This window comes from Anarrhichthys ocellatus, unplaced genomic scaffold (genome assembly GCF_004355925.1).
Source record: "Anarrhichthys ocellatus isolate YVR2014 unplaced genomic scaffold, GSC_Weel_1.0 scaffold553, whole genome shotgun sequence".
NCBI lineage: Eukaryota > Metazoa > Chordata > Actinopteri > Perciformes > Anarhichadidae > Anarrhichthys > Anarrhichthys ocellatus.
The window spans coordinates 1-19392 of NW_022280527.1; the positions used below are offsets into that span (position 1 = coordinate 1).

At 41.6% G+C, this 19392-nt stretch overlaps 1 long non-coding RNA gene across 1 annotated transcript in view; it reads right to left on the reverse strand.

Moving 5' to 3' along the window:
• Positions 1 to 12: 12 nt before the first annotated feature.
• LOC116401599 (uncharacterized) overlaps positions 13 to 19392 on the reverse strand; it is a 28774-nt gene continuing 9394 nt past the window's right edge. The window contains exons 2-5 of the long non-coding RNA XR_004214008.1: positions 14733 to 14787; positions 10776 to 10841; positions 7294 to 7366; positions 13 to 1263 (exon numbers count right to left, since the gene is read on the reverse strand). This is a non-coding gene — a long non-coding RNA (uncharacterized LOC116401599). The remainder of the gene's footprint in view (positions 1264 to 7293; positions 7367 to 10775; positions 10842 to 14732; positions 14788 to 19392) is intronic.

Consider the following 19392-nt stretch of genomic DNA (forward strand, 5'->3'; position numbering starts at 1 on the left):
ACACACACACACACACACACACACACACACACACACACACACACACATAAACACACCATACCTTACTTAAAATACCCCTCTATTTTAAGAAAAGCTTTGACAATATCACTCATTAATAGATTTGTTTAGCCCGATAAGGAATTCTCCACCTGCTCTATTTCGAAGTCTATCAAAAGCTTTTAAGGACCCTCTTCTAAAAACAAAACATTTCACAGTAGCTAAGGATCAGTGGTCCAATACAGTGAAGTTCATGAGCCGAGGTTTGTGACCAGCAACATGCAGCCTACTTGAAACAAAAAAGCCTTAAAGTAGCAGCAGACCCTATGAGACGTAGTAGGACTAGTGCTAAAGTCAGAAGATGAAGTGAACTGGTTCCAGATGGAGGCTGCAGCTGAGGGGAATAGACCAATTATTTCTCTGTTCTACAGGGAACATGGAGAAGAAATAGGTCTGAAATATGTCCAATCCAAGGTTGATATAAGAGCCGAGAGCAGTGGCGCACCTAGTCGCTTTAGACAGGTACAAAGGGCATCATTGGTAAAATAGCATAATTGAAGAGGTTCATTGAATTTTCATTGAATCAAACATTTAGAGAGGTGTGAAATAGGATGTGTGCATCCGAGAGGATACAGATCTTTTTACTTTTTAAAGGGGATGGATTTTTGAAGTAAAATTATTCTTTAGTGTGTATATGTAATTATAAATAGATATGCTTACAGGCATTGCATTTTCTATTTGTGTAAGGACCTGGAACAACTACTGTTTGACTATGAAGCATGATAACTGATGACCACCCACCAGGAAAAAAAACCTGCCTCCCATCTATCTATATGATAGAAAACCAGTTGGGAAAATATTAAAATCATAATAATCACACCTGAAGAAAAAGAAAAAAAACAATAGTATCCATGAAAATGGGCCTTTTGGTTTTGGGCATTTTTTGACAGAACTAAAGAACAGAAGATCCTATCAACATGATCCCTACACCCCTAGAACTCTGATAATTTTAATTCTAATTAAACTATCCTAGAGCTATGTATATTAGCTCAAACATTCCCATTGATCGATATTATTTAAATAAAAGGAGTGAAAACTCACAAAAATCAACCAAGAGTTCATTCATTCATGACAAACTCATTTAGAAAGTTGCATATACTCACCGAACCATGCCTGCTGTTCTCCCTGCACCTCAATAGCCAGGCCAAAATCTGCCAGTTTGACCGCTGCCCCTTTCAACTTGCTGGCTAAGAGTAAATTCTCTGGCTTGAAGTGAAGAGACACAGAAAAAAAAACGTTCAGTACCTTGCACAAATACAGTGATATCATTGTAAAATGAAAATAACCATGACTGAGGTAAAGCCTTTCAGATTTTGTTGTGTTTTTGTTACGGGCAGGTCAAAGTCTTTTAAGCAGCAGGAAGGGCTGCCAGAGTTCACAGAGTGATAACATTAAAGACGGATGTCTCACAGTGAGTTTGAGCAGTTAGGACAAATAGCTGAGCTACAGGCCAACTGAAGCAGCTGTCCAGTCCGAAGGACACATGTCTACTGGAGTCAGAGTCCAGCCTCCACACACACACACACAACGTCACGACTGAACCTGAACGTAATCAGGCTCAACATGAGTCAGTCAGGAGCCACGGCAGACTTCGGACTTGTGGCATTGGGTGGATGCCATTCAACAAGATGCTGGTGGGCTGTAGTCGAATTGTGTGTGTGTGCCTGGCTGGTGGAGACGGACTGGTTGAGAGAGCCGGACACTGACTCATGCCAAACCCCAGCAGGAGGAGCTTCAGCAAATGTTCGGAGAGGATGAATAATGTATTTGCTGACATTTTCAAAGCGGTTTCCTTGATGCAGCCAAATGGGAGAAGATTCAGAATGACTGAGCTGTAATGTAATAACAATAAAGCTGCTTTTATCTTGCAACAGTTACACCAAGTTATCTTAAAAACAGTGTTCACCCTGGTTGTATATTATTAAGGGCCACGAAAGCCGTAATTCATTCTGAGCCTCTCATATATATTAATTCTACTTTTATTTCACTCTAACATACTGTTCCTATGTTTAACAGATATTGCTACATGTAAAAAAAAGATGCAGCCCATTGCCCTCATCAGGGAGTTTTGTATTTCCTCACTTGACAATCCCAATAGGAGTGCTTGCAGTAATTAAGGCTGCAAATCCATCAGTGAGCTGCAGTCCAGAAGCACCTGATTCAGCTGAAAACTGCTGCATGTTGAACCCAACCTGACGCATCAGATGGTTTGTGACATAGAAGCATCTGAGAAGCTGTCTGTTGAAAAAGGCAGGCACTTTAAAAAAATATGTCTCCTAAGAAACTTATGCTTGCATTCTAATGTGCCACAGCAAATCAATTTTGAGACAATTTTCTTTTCATCAACATAAAAATGTTGTCATGAAAGTTTCTGCAAATACACAAAACTTTGTGATCTGCAAATTATATTAAAGTTGTTTCAATGAAAACATTGTCTTGTAGCCACTACAGCATGATTGACATTTTATGTGTAGGCAACTGCCAGCTAGGCAAAGTAAATAGCAAAGCACAACACGGGTGGGTTTGCTTTATTAATATTTAGATATAAATATGTAAAACCAGCATCTTTCCCTAACCTAAACAAAGTGACTCAGAGGATTTTTGCCAGTGAAGCTACAATTTGGCTGAACAGATAAGTAGTAGATGAATGAATTTGTTCTGCTTTGTCCCTCCCTTTTAAAAGTGATTTGTTTGTTACTAAACATGTTTCTGGTTCTGGATCATTGATGATACAGAAAGAGACTTCCTGTCTATATTCTCAGAAGCTACACCTGAGAAGCCACATCAGGCTGTATGGAGAACTTGGTGATCACATTAAAATGTTATTCCTGTCAATCTCAAGATTTGCTAAAGAGTGAAGATGATCTGTCGATACATCGGAGGCCTTGTCATTGGTGAAAATAGATGTAGGAGAGGCCAAGAATGAATAATGGCTGCTTACACATACTTTGTTACACTGTTTTCATTCCAGGAAGCATCAGATATTTCATCAAATTGGATTCATCAGTCAATGTTAATATGTCAAGGTTGGTTAGGCAGTTAGTAGAGCATGTGTGAATTCTGAGGCGTGCAGTTCAGGAAGGGGGAATAAAATAAATCAAAAGGGAAAAGAGGAGAGAGGGAGGATTCTGGGTAAATGCATTCATCAGCATCATGCAGTCATTGCAAACGCTCCTCAACATCTGTTTACCCCCGCCCCTTCTCACCATTCTCTTACCCTCAACTTGGGTCTCATTTTGGTCCTTAGGGCCATCATTTCTGTTAGTTAACAATTTATTCCCAAATTAAATGTCAAGAGCTAGAAACACATAGACATTGCTAAAAAGAAGTCCGACAAGGGGGTCAGATGATCAGCCAACATTTAAACAAACCCTGAAGTTAGCTAGACTTGTTTGGAGGGCAAACCGTACAATTATTACCCGTTTGTTGTTAACATCCATTACAGTTTACAGTCGGACTTCCTGGTTTAACTGTGACCTACTTATGGTTTACCACCTGAACATATTTGCTGGGTATACATACTCAAACACATGACTGGGTTTCTGCATTTGTTTCTGCAATGTGCAGTTCATATCAGATTGATCTGGAGTTATGCTCCTTCCTTGCTACTGGTGTGCTATGGCTGTAATTGGATTCTGTAATACTGCAAGTCATCATGTTAATAGAATTACTGGCCAGCTGAACCAGGCTGGGGTTCTGCTTGGGTCTGGAGGACTACTACTATTACTGACAAGAGCACAAACTCAACCTGCTGGCAAACACAAACAACTTCTCCCCAGGTTTTAAAATCTTTGTCTCAAAGGAGAATATCACAGATTATCCGACAAGTTACTCTCACTAGTAATTGCACATAACTGGGATTTTCTTTCAGACCAAAATTAGAGAGATAAGGAAATAGCAATGGTGATTAAAAATAAGAAATACAATTATTTTGTGTGTTCTATGTTATCTAAATATTCTACTAATGCTGCTATAAATGCAGCTTTCTCCTAATATTCTATTACAAATTTAACCAACCGTCTCCGGTGTGGGAGAACTACTTAACATCCAGTTGTAAATTTCGTTGTGGAGGATAGCAAAAAGTAAAAATACTTTAATTTTGGACAGCAATGTAGTCCACCATTACCACTGCCGTTATCATCGAATTTTACAGTCCTGCCCTTGTTCACTATATAACGATATTGTCTGCCTGATTCCATGTGAATGCAGCATAAAACAAGTCAGTGAACTACGGATGGGTGGCTGAGTAAGGTGTTGGTCCACCATGAAACTCCAGAACAGCTTCATAACTCTTTGTCAGGAAGTGGATCTTAAGGGGAACTACACAGATTTTACACATCAACGTTTGTTGAAGAGGTCTTATGGAGCACTTCTGCATATGTAATTTAAAAGTTATACAAATCCTTTGTCTCTAGAGGGAGCTGTGAGAAGTCTGATAAAGGTTCTCAAGGGATGTCTCTTGAGTCTGCGTCAGTTCAGACTCAACACAGCAAGTATGAGAAATAAATACATCTAGAGGTAAAGGGTTAGAAAGAAGCGATCGAACCAGATCTCTGTAGCTCAAGGAGGGCAGCTCAAGGCTACATTGGTCACAACTACCATAATGGTATATGTTCTGTAGCAGGCCTGAATGAGACATTAGTGCTCCACAAAAAAAACATGTGTCTAGACTCTTCACATAAACTTTAGAGCTTTACAAGAACTTTATTAAGACAGCTATGTGTTACTTTCCTGTTTGCTTGTGTTTCCTCAAAACCCTTATCTTGAGAAATGAAATCACATGAATACACACACAATGTGGCAAACAGTGTTTTCCATGGAGCCCCTGCTCTGCAGCTTGCTTATTTGTTAAGGTTGTATTTGTATTGCTTTGTGTTTCTGCAGTGAGCTGTAGCAGCTGCCTGGCAACAGCCAATCAGAGTGCAAAGAGGGCAGTCGGCAAATGCAAAATCGGAGCTTATTATTGCTGTGTATAAACCAAACCTCAGACACACCTGGTTCATTTGATTAGCAAATCAGAGCTTTAGGAGCAAACCACAGGGAGAAAAAGCAGCATGAAAGATGGAGACCACTGTGGAAGTAATGTTCACTAATGTTGAATTAACATTTCATCATGATGAGACATTTGACCTCAGTTAAATGCATTCAAATAGTCCATCTCATAAGTGACCCTAACCCCATATTGCATCTGTATCCTTCAATTAGAAATAGTTCTATGACCCAGTTAGGAGATGGTGTTTGAGTACATCAACCAACTTTACTACTAGAAAGTGGGCATCCTCCATGGACGTACATTATTCTCCAAATGCAGCCAAAACCACATTGGGAAGGGGAAGTTGTATTTCAAGAGAAAATAACTCGAGCAAGATAACTTGTTCCAAGAACTAAAGTATCAAAGCCAGAAATCCTGCAGTCATTTAACAATGGGCATAATCATTTTAACTACAACTACAAAGGTGCAATCAGTGTACGCAGACCTCCGTTAGGTGTCTGCAATGACGACTGCTGTGGGATTGAATGAATACAACTCACAATGGGCTGTGAGGCATCATAAAACACACTTCAATCAAACTCAATAACAAGCAGCGATGTATGCAATCTGCTCGAAGTCGTCATATAAGACAAGTCAAATAATCTTGCAGAAAACAACTTAAACTCACCAAGCTGCCAGCGAAGCAGCAGCTCAGTGACGGTGAGGTTCATCAGTGTGTGTACTGGTAGTTCCATTAGCTGTTAGCAGTTAGCCAAACAGGCAGAGCAGAGAGGTACTCAGCAGTAGGGATGGGTATCATATCGATACTCTTATCGGTTCTTTTTCATTACTAATTGCTTTTTATATTATTAAACATCTTTCAGTCAGTATCAGTCATCCCTCTGATGTGATTCACTGCCTGCAGGCACCGCTGGTAGAGGGAGAAGCAGCTGCTTTGTCTCAGCCAGCAGAGAAGTTTACAAGATGTTTAAGATGACAAACTAAGATAAAGGGTTAGACTGCAGACAGACAGCTTTTGTTTTAGCTGGTTTGTAAAACGTTTCTATGAGCTAAGCTAGCGCGCTGTGCTTGTGTAAAACAGCAGCGGTGGATGAGAGACTGAAGAAAAAGAAACAGAAAGAAGAAGAAGAAACATTCCTTTATTAGTCCCACAGTGGGGTAATTATTCTCTGCATTTGACCCATCCCTGTATACAGTATATAGGGAGCAGTGGGCTGCCAATTACAGGCGCCTGGGGAGCAGTTAGGGGTACAGTGTCTTACTCAGGGACACTTCGACACAGGACACGGATGGCGGACAACCCTCTCTACCCAGTAAGCCACGGTCGCCCACAGAAGAAGACTGCAGACAGATCATACTGAATAATCACTTTTCTACATGTTTATGCTTGTTCAACAGATGGATAAAGTATTGGCTTTTTGATTGTGAAGGTTTTATTGCAACAGTAAAGAGCGTACTTGTCATCAACTAGAGTAATCTTCACTTCACTGTCTCCACCCAACCTCTCTGATCTGCTGTTCATCGACTTTGCTGTGTGTGTGTGTGTGTGTGTGTAGTTAGAGGAGCTCTGCCCCGGCACAGAGAAGATAATAAAATAAACCAAACCTTTAAAAGTAAAAGAACCAATATCGTCAAAGTGTTTTCAATACTCCAGTCTTTAATAATTTGGCACCTGTGCCTATTTAACACCAGGTTTCAGTACCTATCCCTTCCTCAGCACTGTGTGTAGTGCTAGTTCCGTTAGTTGATACCTAAATACACCGTCTTCAACACTAAAAGTGAGCAAATAGCCAGAATCAAAAAGCGACGCTCTGTGGTCCGACAGGTCAACATGATAGAACACGTCAGAGGCTGAAAAACTCTGTCAGTCTCTTTGTCAGGATGTTGTTCCTAGATACTGTGTTGGCCGTTTTCCACAATGACACACTAAATAGATACAAAGAGCAATTGTTGCACCCATGCCAATGTGAATATGATTTAACAGACATTTAAAACACTGACCATCAAAAAGTGTGAGGTTGATATTTTATCGAAACACGACTCTGGAAGATACGAGATAAAAACTCCAATTGAATTGGGGAAGTAATGGTGTAATGGGATTTTCAAACAAGAACTGACAGGAGTAGAGCTGCATCAGCATAGATGTGTAAAAGAAGAGGACCAACGCGGGGGGGGAGGTTAGCATGTTGGAGTGTGGGGCCACAGGACACAACAGAAAAGATCTTCACGGTGAGTGTACTTACCTTGAGGTCGCGGTGGACCACGCCCATCTGGTGGCAGTGGAGCACGGCCTCTAGGATCTGCTGAATGCAATGACTGCATGCAAACACCAGGGGGCCATGTGTTAGTGACAAGCTATCACTCACTGTCTGTGGCTGTGAGCTGGCTTTGACACTCGGGGAACCGCTGGCCGTGTTAGCAGAGAGACTGTGCAGCAATGTGGCAATGGACCCTCCCAGCAGCCATAATGAGGCCCGCTAAGTGGACCACTTACGCAATGTTCAAAATGTTTATCCGTGTTGCCACGGTTACCAACTGATGTTTGCTGTGACAGGCCCAGAAAAGAAAAACATAGGTGTAATTTTTGTAATCATCTACAACTGTGACAACACGGCCAGTTCTGTCCCAGAGTCTCCAAACAGAGGTGGTGTTAGCCCCTGGCCAGCTGGAGGCCGGACCCTGAGAGGCTGAGGAGGGAGACCAAGGTGTGCTGTGGTGCTCGGTAATAATAACAGTGTTGATGAAGATGCAGGTTTTGTTCCTTCTTTATTCTGTCAACACAACAAACTAGAAATTACTGGAACTGAAATTTTGACACTATTTATAAATATTAAAACAAGAAGAGTGTTTGGAACATAGACTCAGGACGTATCGTTTCTGCATTCGATCAGAGAGATACTTTTGTGGCCATCTTTTAACGGGACAGTCGAATAATTATAATAATCTCCTCAGGCTCAATGATTAATTTTTTTTGTATCAAAACCATAATTGAATGACTTATTATTTATTCCAAAATCAGCAATAAGTAACGATCTCTAAGCAAGAAAAGTTTAGCAAATGTGCTTCTGGCTATAGCCTATAGGCAGACAAGGGTAGCCAGAATATGTAGTAGGCAGTAGCTACTCAATGCTAAATATGCGATTTGGCCAGACTGGCAGACGTTGCCAGGTTAGGATGATCTCTGCACGCTGTGTCTGTACTATTTGCGCTCAGACAAAAATTGTCTCCTCAAGGAAGAAGAACCATTCTCTATCCTTTTGCGTGGTAAGTCTCTCTCTAAATAGACAATCTAGCTGGTTGCTTCACATTCACTGTTCAGGACTGGTCCTGAGTCAGGGCTACCATTTCAGATCAGTAGTTAGCAGCTAGCCAGCTAGCTAGAAGCTATGGAAACAGATTTGTACACAGCTGACAGGTGTCATGGTGTAGTCTTGAATGAATATTTTGTGGACTTTAACATACAGTACGTGGGTTGTGATTATGCTTGACATAAACATCTAGTTTTAAAGTAGTCCTATGTAGACCATCAATACAACAAATAAAATAAACTAATTCAAATTAAAATGGCAATATTGGTTGAGGAAGTGGATATGAAATATTTCTCTCTAACGGCCCTGATGTAGACGGAGCCACATCCTCTCTGAAGTGTCCGATTGATCTTACAATAATTGATGATGTGATGGTGATGGTGGAGGTGCTTTAGGTTGAAACACAGCACAGATCTGTGATCTATAATAAAACCCAAACCTGAGCTACGAGGACAAATTTAGTATCATAATTTGAAACCCAAGTTGTCATCCATTTATACTGGTGTCTAAAGCCACAAATCGCTCTTCTTCCTCTTCCTCCTCCCTCAGGTGACTGCCTCTCAGTGGCTGTGTCCGAGCATGGCGTTGGACAGATGCTACATGCACTTTGTGCCCTGGCATTCAGGAGGGGCAGGCCATGATGAGATCTACCCCCCCCCAATACTACACCACCTACCGCCTCCTCTCCAGCCAACCTGCCCACAATGCCCTGCAGCAGGGGGATTTACCAACACTCCTGTCAAGTGGTGGTGTGTGGGTGACTGGTGGAGGAGGGGGTGTGGTTTGGAAGGAGGCGGCACTCAGTGAAAGGTTAATTGGTCGATTGGTCAAGCAGTGGAGGAGCGAGGCAAGGTGCCGCAGGCCTTTGTCTTTTAGCTGTTACTGTCGTCACTTACTAACCTTAAGGTCCCTGTGCACTATGCCATTTACGTGGCAGTGATTTACACTTTCTAGAATCTGCTGTATGCAGTGACTGTGGAGGAGAGAGAGACCAGGCCAGAAGCAAAAAGGAGAGGAAGAGGGAGAACAGGTAAATATCAGGAAACAGAGGAACAAGAACAGGCTGACAGAACACACCCAACACATGAAACAACAACACCTACTCGACAAAGGGGAGGATCTAAAGGAATAGTTCAACGTTCTGGGAAATACGATGATTCACTTTCTCTTCAGGAGTACGACAAGAATATCTGTATCAATCTCATGTCTGTGTGTTAAGTACAGAACTGGAGTCAAGATGATGTTAGCCTAGCTTAGCATAAAGACTGGGAGCAGGGAGGGAAACAGCTGGCCTGGAGATTTAAGTGCTGAATCTATTTATTAACAGTTTATCCATCCGCCCAGCACAATGCAGCATATTACTATGATAACTATCATGCAGGCTGCCAGATACAGTGGAACTTTTGGTATAGGTCTTTGTGCATGTACAGTCGGACCAAACCTGGAAACATTGCGGTGACAAGATTCTCAGATTCTGCAGACAATCACTGCACCCAGCTGTTAGCAGAAGAGAAAATACTTCAAACTCATAACGCGCCCAAAACCACTAATTATATCCCTTTATTTAATCTGTACATCAACAAAAAGGTAAACATGACGATAGTTAATCAGGGATCTTTTTGGTGTATTTTTGAACTGTTTCACCTGCTCCAGTCTTTGTGCTAAGCTAGTTTAACCACATCAGTAGTTAACACACAGACACGCGATTGTTATTTATCTTCACGTCACTCTTGAAAGGAAAACACATGGTTGAACGGTTTCTTTAAGCAATTTCAATAGACAAGTAGAGAACAATACACATGCATGTTCTTTTCCATCTATAAAGCTCTTTCAGATGTCCTCTTTAAAATCTTTTCTTACAAATCAATAAAATCCACTACGAAACAGAATCCAGATCCTTTACACATAAAGCTGTCTGACATGAAAAGAGTTACGACTCTCAATGACAAATTCTGCCGCTGCTCCAGCAAGTGAAAGTTAAACTTGGATCTAGCTAACTGAAAATCTTAGATGAACATTGAATGGAAATGCTCTGAGATCAATCTTTACTGTACATCAGAGAGGGTTCTTTTTTAAAGTGGATTTTAATAGCTGGTCAGAAGGTACTTTTGGGGAAAGTAGATTCACAATCAAAGGACAAAGGTAGAACAAGAAGTAAGAGAGGTTTTGGCAATAAAAGGCAGATCAAAGGTAGCACAACAGGAAACACTTGTGCACTGCATCATGAAGAGGGCCTGTATTATTGTGTGTAATTCACATAAAAGCAGCTTATAGGTAATCTCATGATATGTATGGATATCATTTTGTTCTATAGTGCGTATCTGCTTGAATATGCCTTTGATGCCAAAGTAGACTAAATGGGTTTCCCATCACATTTATACAGTCAACTCAGAAATACAACAGAGCTTCACACTAACCTGGCATCGGCTTCGCTGTAGTACTCCCGGGCAACAATGTCCTCAAACAACTCACCACCGGTCACTCTGGAGGAGACAAAGTAAGTGACAGAATGAGAGAGAGAGAAAGTTGCTCAGGAAATACATGCATGGCAAAGTGGTGAAGTGTAAAATCACAGATGTTCAGGGGAAAAAAGACTCAATAATGTTGCACACTAACAAATCCAGATGAGATATTTTTTTCTTACCAACTGGGTCAAAAGAAGGATGTTGTGCTTTCTGGCCTGGAGGGTGAAACGACTGCAATAATATCTTTCAGCAGATATGCTCATACGGTATGTGGACATTGTTTATTCAGCTGGAAGAGGTTTCCCTGTCTTTCCATGAGGTTATGGCTAAGAGCCAAGTCGAAGAAAACATTCCTGATGATGTCATCTGTGTCGCATTGACAGAGCTATCTCCACAGTGTTGAGTTGAAGAAAGGTCTGGCTCCACACATTATCATTCTGGGATAGGGGGAAAACGCTCTGCCTTGTTTGTGTCTCCTTAAACCAATCTCAATGGTCTCGGGTGCCGCTAAGCACAGGATGAAACCACGATGCTCTTGTAAAATAGATAGCATAGAAAGTGGAAGGTGTTTTGTAAAAAAAATTTAAAAACACTGCAAAGCTTGGTGGCAGACAGAGGCTCAGATTGCACAAAAAGTAGTGCTATGATGTTGGGTGTTACGGCGACTGTGATGAATGCAAATGCAGTTCCCACTGTTCTGATTGCTTAAAAAAAGTCAACTTTATAGAGCGTCTTTCTACTCAAAGCGCTGTAACCTACATGTCATCATTCACTCTTTCACACATTATTCATACACTGATGGCAGAGGCTGCCATGCAAGGTGCCACCTGCCCATCAGGATCATAACTAATGCACATTCATGCACCTGCAGACTGGAGGAGCTGGGGACCACACATATGTGGTGTGTTCTTTACTATGAGTTTCTCTAAAATTAGATTTAAAAAATACAATACATAACCTTGCTTACAGTATTGTAATACCAAAAAGCAATACCAGATTCTTTCCAAACAGCCTCTGCCTTGTTTGATACATGGCGGCTTATATCTTATATCAACTTGTGAGATGTGTTCAGATGTGTAAATATTGTGTATATGTTACTGGTTAATAGTGAATGAAGATGGCACACAGCTCAAATTGAAAAGTTTCAGGTTCACCTGAAAAAAAAGCACTGAAAGCATGAATATCTTTTTTTAATGATGGCGGTGAAAGCTAAAAACTCTCCCAAATCATAGCACAACATGTCAGAAGTCTCTCTGCAAATTTTTGCTTTGATAAAGTGAAGCAAAGAAAAGTTAGAGAGGTTTTAGTACAGAGAGGTCACGGGAGGTCGAGCTGATTTGTCATTTTGGAAGCAGCTGTTCCAGCTGTTCAATTGTACTTTTATATACTACCGTAAAAAATTTGCCGAAAGTGAAATCCCTTCCCCCACAGTCCCCCAGGCTCGTCTGACCCCCCCTTACTCCAGGAAACAGTTGAAAAAACACAGGAAATACGTAGCAACAGTGTTTTTAGCCAGCAAAACGGAATATGAATCATTTTTCTTCATGATTCGTCTCAAGGTACGAAGCATTTATGGTTTATTCTGCGGTGGAGTGGCTTGGTTTTGTGGTGCTTGTTGGCTGTAGGATTGTAATGGTTCCACGGAGAGAAACTCTGAAGATATCTGTGGACTCTGTGTCGAATGCTCGTGCTTTTTGCTATCTCGGTTGTCCGTGTTAGCGGTTAGCTTTTTGTTCGCAGCTTTGTACAGAGTGCATGGCTCGCCGAGTCATGGCGAAAAATACGTGATATTGTGGTACGTCTTCTAGATATTATATTAGTTTGTGTATAATTGTGTTTGCAGTGTGTAAAATGGCTTACATGATGTTTTTGCCCAGAATTTTCTTCGTTAAGTCGGTATATAATATGTGTGTAGCATTCATTATATTTGTTTCTGAAAAGTGCATTCTACGACACGCTCTTCGCTAAACGGTCCTGCTCGAACCCCAAATGGTCCTTGCTCGGGCTTACTATTAGCTAATGAAAGCGGTTATTGAGTTTCATATTTTTTGAAGGGATCCAGTGTTTTCTGAACTCTAACCATACAAAAGGATTTAAAGCCAGGATATGTCTGAATATTTCTTGTCTGTTAAGTTGCTACTGACCGTAATAACCATGTAAATAAACTGATCTACATGTGTAACATTGATGGAGTAAACTTTTACATGTTTTAAACACTTTACAAAAGTAGGCCAGTGGGTCAATTTACTCAAAACACGGAGAATGACTTGAAATAGTATATTCTCTTTTCCATGACCTGTGGAAAACATGAGCACTCTGATGAGTCTTCAGGGACTTCCATATTAAACTTGAAATGACTTTGGTGTTTTTGTTGGCCTTCACTCAGCTGAGAGACTCAAACAGAGTGTTAACATCATTCTCTCTGAGCAAGCATGTTCTCCCAGTCTTTCACTTTCTCAGTAAATAAAAAGTTAAAACCGATGGAGATACAACTTATTAGCTTCCTCCTCTGTTCATGGCTAATTTTCACACTGACATTACCTCACAGCAGAGTTGTTATACCTCGTCATGCAGGTCTGGGTCATTCCATGCAAGTTTTCTCTTTAGGAAGGATTTCTATCTGTGTGTTGTTTTTTAGCAAAGAACACCAGCTTCTCTTTCTTATTGTCAGATTAACAGCATTCAATATACGTTGGAAGCCATTTCCTTTCTGGCTGCCAGGTTAGACTGCAAACATCCTCTGACAATACACATGAGAGCGGAGGAAGGGAGGAGATGGTAAGTTATGGAGGGAGAACGGGAGGAGTGAGAGATTTAAAGGAAGGAAGGAAGTGACAGAGCAAAGCCCTGGATACCAGGGTTACAATGAGGAAACCATACTGACTGCTTCATTAACACAATGGGAGATGTGGATGTAATAGAGGTTGATGATTTAAATAAAAAGCATATTTACAGGCAGGTAGGCATACATAAACAGATAGGGATCTGAAGACAATTAAATACCAACATACCAATAGTATGTTTCCTATTTAAGTTATTTACTCTGTAATGCTTCATGCTGGAGGAAACGAGGTGGAGAGCTCACATTTTCCACTTCATAAGAACACTTTGGGGGAGGAAACCAGGTGGCAAGGTCATGTTGACTAACTAGCTCGACTTTGTCACTGAAATGTTGGCTTGGGCAATAATAAATAACAAATGCTATCATTCAAAATTCCATCCAATTAAAGTAAACTGAGCATGAGGACTTAAACTGTGAAATGATTTCGTTCCACAAGCCATCTGGCCCACATGAATGATGGTTTAGGTACAGTGTTTTACTCAGAAGAGAGCACAGGACTTGTGATTTACAGAGCACATCTGTACGACATGGTAGGGGAAAAACATGCAATTTAACTAAAGTTGGACTTTAATGTCTTTTCATTTGGTATTTGAAGCTCTTTGAATAGCAGACATTTTGATGTGTCACATAATACAATGCTAAAGAAAAAAGATACGAGTGAACGATTTTATCTAACTTCTTTAATACTTATAAAGCTGAAGTATATGATCCTTGTTCACTTGCATCGTCTCAGTGTGTGTGCGCGCACATGAAGCTGTCATATACTATGTGCTGGAGCGTCTCTGTGCTGTCTGTGTGCAGCGTGTGAACATGGCGACAGTGTGTGATGATGGAGCGCACGGCGTTGCTGAAACAGACGGAGCAAAGAGTAGGCGGAAAATGAACGCAGGAGGTGAGTGCGCTACGTCTAATCTTCCATGGCGCCTCGGTGACAAGACATGTGATTGGCAGCTGTCAGCTTGTAACTCTCCTGAGCAGGATGTGAATGTGTGCTCGGCTCGTGTTTAACCATGTGGTGTCTGAAATGTGCATGAAGGTGATTTGCAAAATAAAAATGCTGCACTTACAAGTCAAAGACCAGATAGTGGAATCCTTCCTCTGATATGCTGTCATGGAGCCGCACTGTGAGGGAGGGAGGAGAGAGTTATTCAGTTATGTGAAATACTACAACCTGCTACATTGGCAGCAGTAGTAACTGAGTGAACTGTTGTCTTCTCTCAGTGTGGTTCAGAGTTTCAGACAGCATGTAGCTTTCTCTCGATTAAACTGCTTGTTGAAGTTTTGGGCACATTTTTTGGGGGCCTTTTTGGATGCAAAGCAAATCACAGTGAATCAAAATAAAACAACCTATATCACATGGTCAGTACATTTTTTCAATAGTCATATATATACAGGTACATTCCTGAAAATTGACCACTGCATTTAACCCATCCTAAATATTAAGGAGCAGTGGGCTGCTGTGAAACAATCGGGGAGCAACTTTGGGTTCAGTGTCTTGCTCAAGGACACTTTGACATGTGGACAGAAGCAGCCAACCTTGTGGTTAAAGGATTAAAGTGCATGACGCAGGGCTCGTCCTTTTGTTTATATCGCCACCTAGCGTCTGTGTCGGGAGTGATATCCAGCGAGGATTGTAACCAATTCAATTTAGAGATACAATGGTGGTGACTGGGTCCACCCACTTACTGTCAGAAAGAAAAAACACTTGCGAGCGAGCAGGTGAAAGCTTCGCGAGCAGAAGAGCAGTGATAGAAGTCGCGCTTTTTACACAACGTGGGTGCTGAGCATTAGATTGACATCTGCGCTGTTAACAATGAAACCGCTTTGCGCTAGGTGTCATGATTTCACCTGTAATCATGAATAGTGACATCCTGTAGCAGTCTAAGAAAGGGGACACATTCCAGGAATGTACAGAATGCACTTTGTACGTTAAAAGCATAGTTTAGGGCAATATTTGGGTAATATGTTTATTTGTTTTCTTTCCGAGTGCGATGGGAACATTCTCGTTCTCATATCGGTTTGTTTCAGGACGCAGGAGGAAACAGCTAGCATAGCTCTCTCCAAAGTGGCCCATGAGTGCTGGGCAATTCAACGGAAAAGTACCGTCATTATATGTAGCGGACATCCAACGAGAGATTTTGACACTGAAATGTCTATGACATAATCTAAACTAATAAACGTCATTCAGGGACTGCTCTCAGGACCTTTCAGACGCTAAGCGGTCAGACTCACAATGTTTCTCGGCATAGTTAGGGATAAAGTGTCTGCCTGCAGTGATATGGTCCACATCTCTGAGACCAACAGAACCACACCGGTCCACGCTGTCCTTTGTGTCTCTGACCCAAGACTCTAATGTGTACTGTAATGTTTAGTATAATGTTATCCAGTCATGTATTATGCATATAGGTGCACATGTATATCTGCATAGGTCTTTCTGTGTCATGATAACAATGTCCATCTATGTTGTGTAAGGTGCTTCACAATCTGGTGCTCCTCAAACTCTCAGCTTCTGAATGGTGAGCTAAATGTTTAGAGAATTGAAATTAAATTGAATAAATCAGTCAATGATACGAGTCACTGATTCTTCCTGGTCACATGTAATCCTTTTCATTTAGTTGTAGTTCATCATTCTTCATTGTACTCTTCGTCATATTCTTCATTCATTCCTTTCATTTTGTTTATTTTCTGTTGAGTAGTTTAGTTATGTAGTTAGTCAAATACATATTTCATTTATAAATTTGATCATTTGATTTGTGTGTATATGAAATCATAGGTCCCTGTACACCTTCAGAAGAACCTTGAGATTAAGATGCAATTGATTAATTGTGGTGTCTTCTGTTAAATCTTCTGTTAAATGCTGTTAGTTAAAGTAATGGTGGCTTATGGCGTAAGCAGAGTGCCATCATTCTTTTAAAATAATTTATGGGTTTATAAGTCAAAAATCGTTACATATCTTGGTATTAATTCATTATTAAATCTGCTACCAGTAACAACATTACATGTGCCACACAGGGATGCACAAAGAAATGCAGTCATAGCCCATTTGCAACACAAGCACAACAAGACTAAGAAAACAAAGACAGGATGAATTCATGCAGCAACAAAAACAATTCTCTAGGCAAACAACATGGCTGGTATCTTAAAAATTCAACATCAGGGACACATTGTCCATCAACATTGACTATGTTTGAGCACCAAGCATCATGGAGTTAACAGAGAGACCACCTCCTCTCATCCCACCAGAGTCCTGTACTTTGTCCTTCAGTCCGCCACCTCGGCATGTGGTCTGGCTGATCAGATCCCAATGAGAGCAAGATCCGGCCTTGGAGCGTACAGACTTGACAGTTAATGCGTCCTGGCATGATCAGATGACAAAGGTCGTATTCAAAAGACAAGTGTAGCCACGGCCATCATGATGCCTCCGACCAGAATGGAGTACTGGAGCATTAGCTCAGGGGTTACAGAGGCTTTGTTACAGCAACACTGCCTGATCCAAGCTTTGAAACATGTATTGTATTCTGAGAGAGGCAGCTTTGATTGTTGGCCCAAGGCATATTTTTATGAAAATCTATACCCAATGTATTAGTGACCTAGATGTGTCATGTATAAACTAAAATCTACAAGCAAGAAATTGCTTCTGTCCCTTAATAAAATGTGGATCTTTATCATCATTTCTATACAGAGCGTCACTGACCATCATGGGTTGGGTTTCAATAGGCAGGTTCAGTTTCAAATGCGTTCCCACGATCATAGAATACCTAAATGACCAAATATCTTATCTATCCCCACTCACAAAGAACAATGAACACCAACTAACATTGTTAAACAGTATGTGTTGGCTGGTCAAACCTGTATGCCAACGTTGGCCAATTTCCTTATCATTCACAGGACCAGTGTGTGGGAATTAGTGGCATCTAGCGCTGAAACAACTGAATATCCTGAATCCGGAGTGCCGAGTCATCTCGACTGCAACGATCATATCGCATACTTCTCAGAAGTCGGTCAACTTTCTGCAAATCATATGAATAATTTGAGTTTATCAAATTAAGAATTCTGGTCCAAGATCACCAGTATATGAAGCAAGAAGCTTTTGAAAATAAGATGAACAAAAATAGGTTGGCTACACTTGTTGTCAACCATTCATTTGACTGGCATTCATAGCTTTGAGTTAATTCCCTTATTAAATCCTAAATGGATTTGATAAGGGATTCTTAAGGATTTAGATGCGATACCGGTATTTGATACTGTCTTAATCTTTAATAAAAAGCTGTTGAAACCAAATCCTTGACAAATCAGGTTAGTAAACAAGATCAATTACCATTTAGAGTGACAATAATGCAGGTTTAAACAGGCACAACGGAAAGCTCAGCTACAGTTGATTTTGGCTCCATGTTTCAATAAGATACAACGACTGATTTGTGTTTGGCCTCTTATCATGTCAGTATCTACAGACTCCATTGGTAATTCAACCAGCAGTAAGAGACCGATTGTACTGTGAATGTGTGAGACTGTGTGAATGTGAAGCAGGGAGCTTTTCGAAAGAGCTACTTCCAATTTCAGTGATATAAAAGGTTCAAGACCAACAGGCCAGAGCATGAGATGATGGGTGAAAAGATTCCCCTGGAGCCAATCTCTGATTTCTCCGTTAGCTTGTCAGATTGACATCTCAGAGATCTATCACCACGACGACCTTAAGGGAATGAGGGCTTTCCCACAGCTGGAGGCTGTGGGAAAGGAATAGCAATGAGAGCAGCGCTACCTGCTACAAGACAATCACTACGGAACAGGAGCCAGGTCGACCTCCAACAGTGTGGCCATGTGTGAGCAGGCCAGTAATGACAATCTCCAGTGACCGATTCAATTCTGGAATCAATCAGTATTCACTCTTCTGATGACGTACATTGTTAACACAATAGAAACTGTCACAATTCAGCTCCACACCCTCCTCACTCTTCTTGTCAGTCACTCCCTCCTCATCAGTCTAAACTCCCTTCACCTGTTCACTCACCTGCCTCTGATCAGTAATCAAGCCCCTATATAGACTCCTGCCTCCCAGACACATTTGCCAGATTGTTCTTCGGTTTTCCATGCCAGACTCTCCAGCACGCTCTCAGAGACTGATCCCCTGTTACCGACCCTGCCTGCCCCTGTTCTACCCGTCTTGCCTGACTCCCGGTAAACCCACCAGCCTTCTGATCCTGATCCTGTTTTACTCTGCCTGCCGTATCTGGAAACCCTGCCTGCCCCTGTTTTACCCGCCTTGCCTGACTCCCGGTAAACCCACTAGCCTTCTGATCCTGACCCTGTTTAAACTCTGTCCGCTGTTATCGAAGTTTGTAATAAAAGGTCAAAGATCCCTGGAGTCCTGTGTGTTGCATTTGGGTCCATATACAACCCGTTACAGTATAATCTAGCCAGTCATGGACCCAGCACACACCCCTGCACCAGTGAGCCGTTTTGAGAGAATCGAGGGGGCTCTCCAGCAGCATGAGGCACTGATGACCAACATCGCCGCTGAGACACGTCAGTCAGCAGCAGCCCAGGAGCAGGCTATGGCTGCGTTAGCTGCTCAGGTCCAACAACTAACAGCAGCCCTGACCCAGCATGTAGACTTAGCTTCGCCTCCTGTCCTTCCGACGCCTGCTCCAGCACACGAGCCCCGTGTGGGAACCCTAGAGCGCTATGCTGGAGAACCTGAGGGCTGCAACCCATTTGTCACCAACTGCT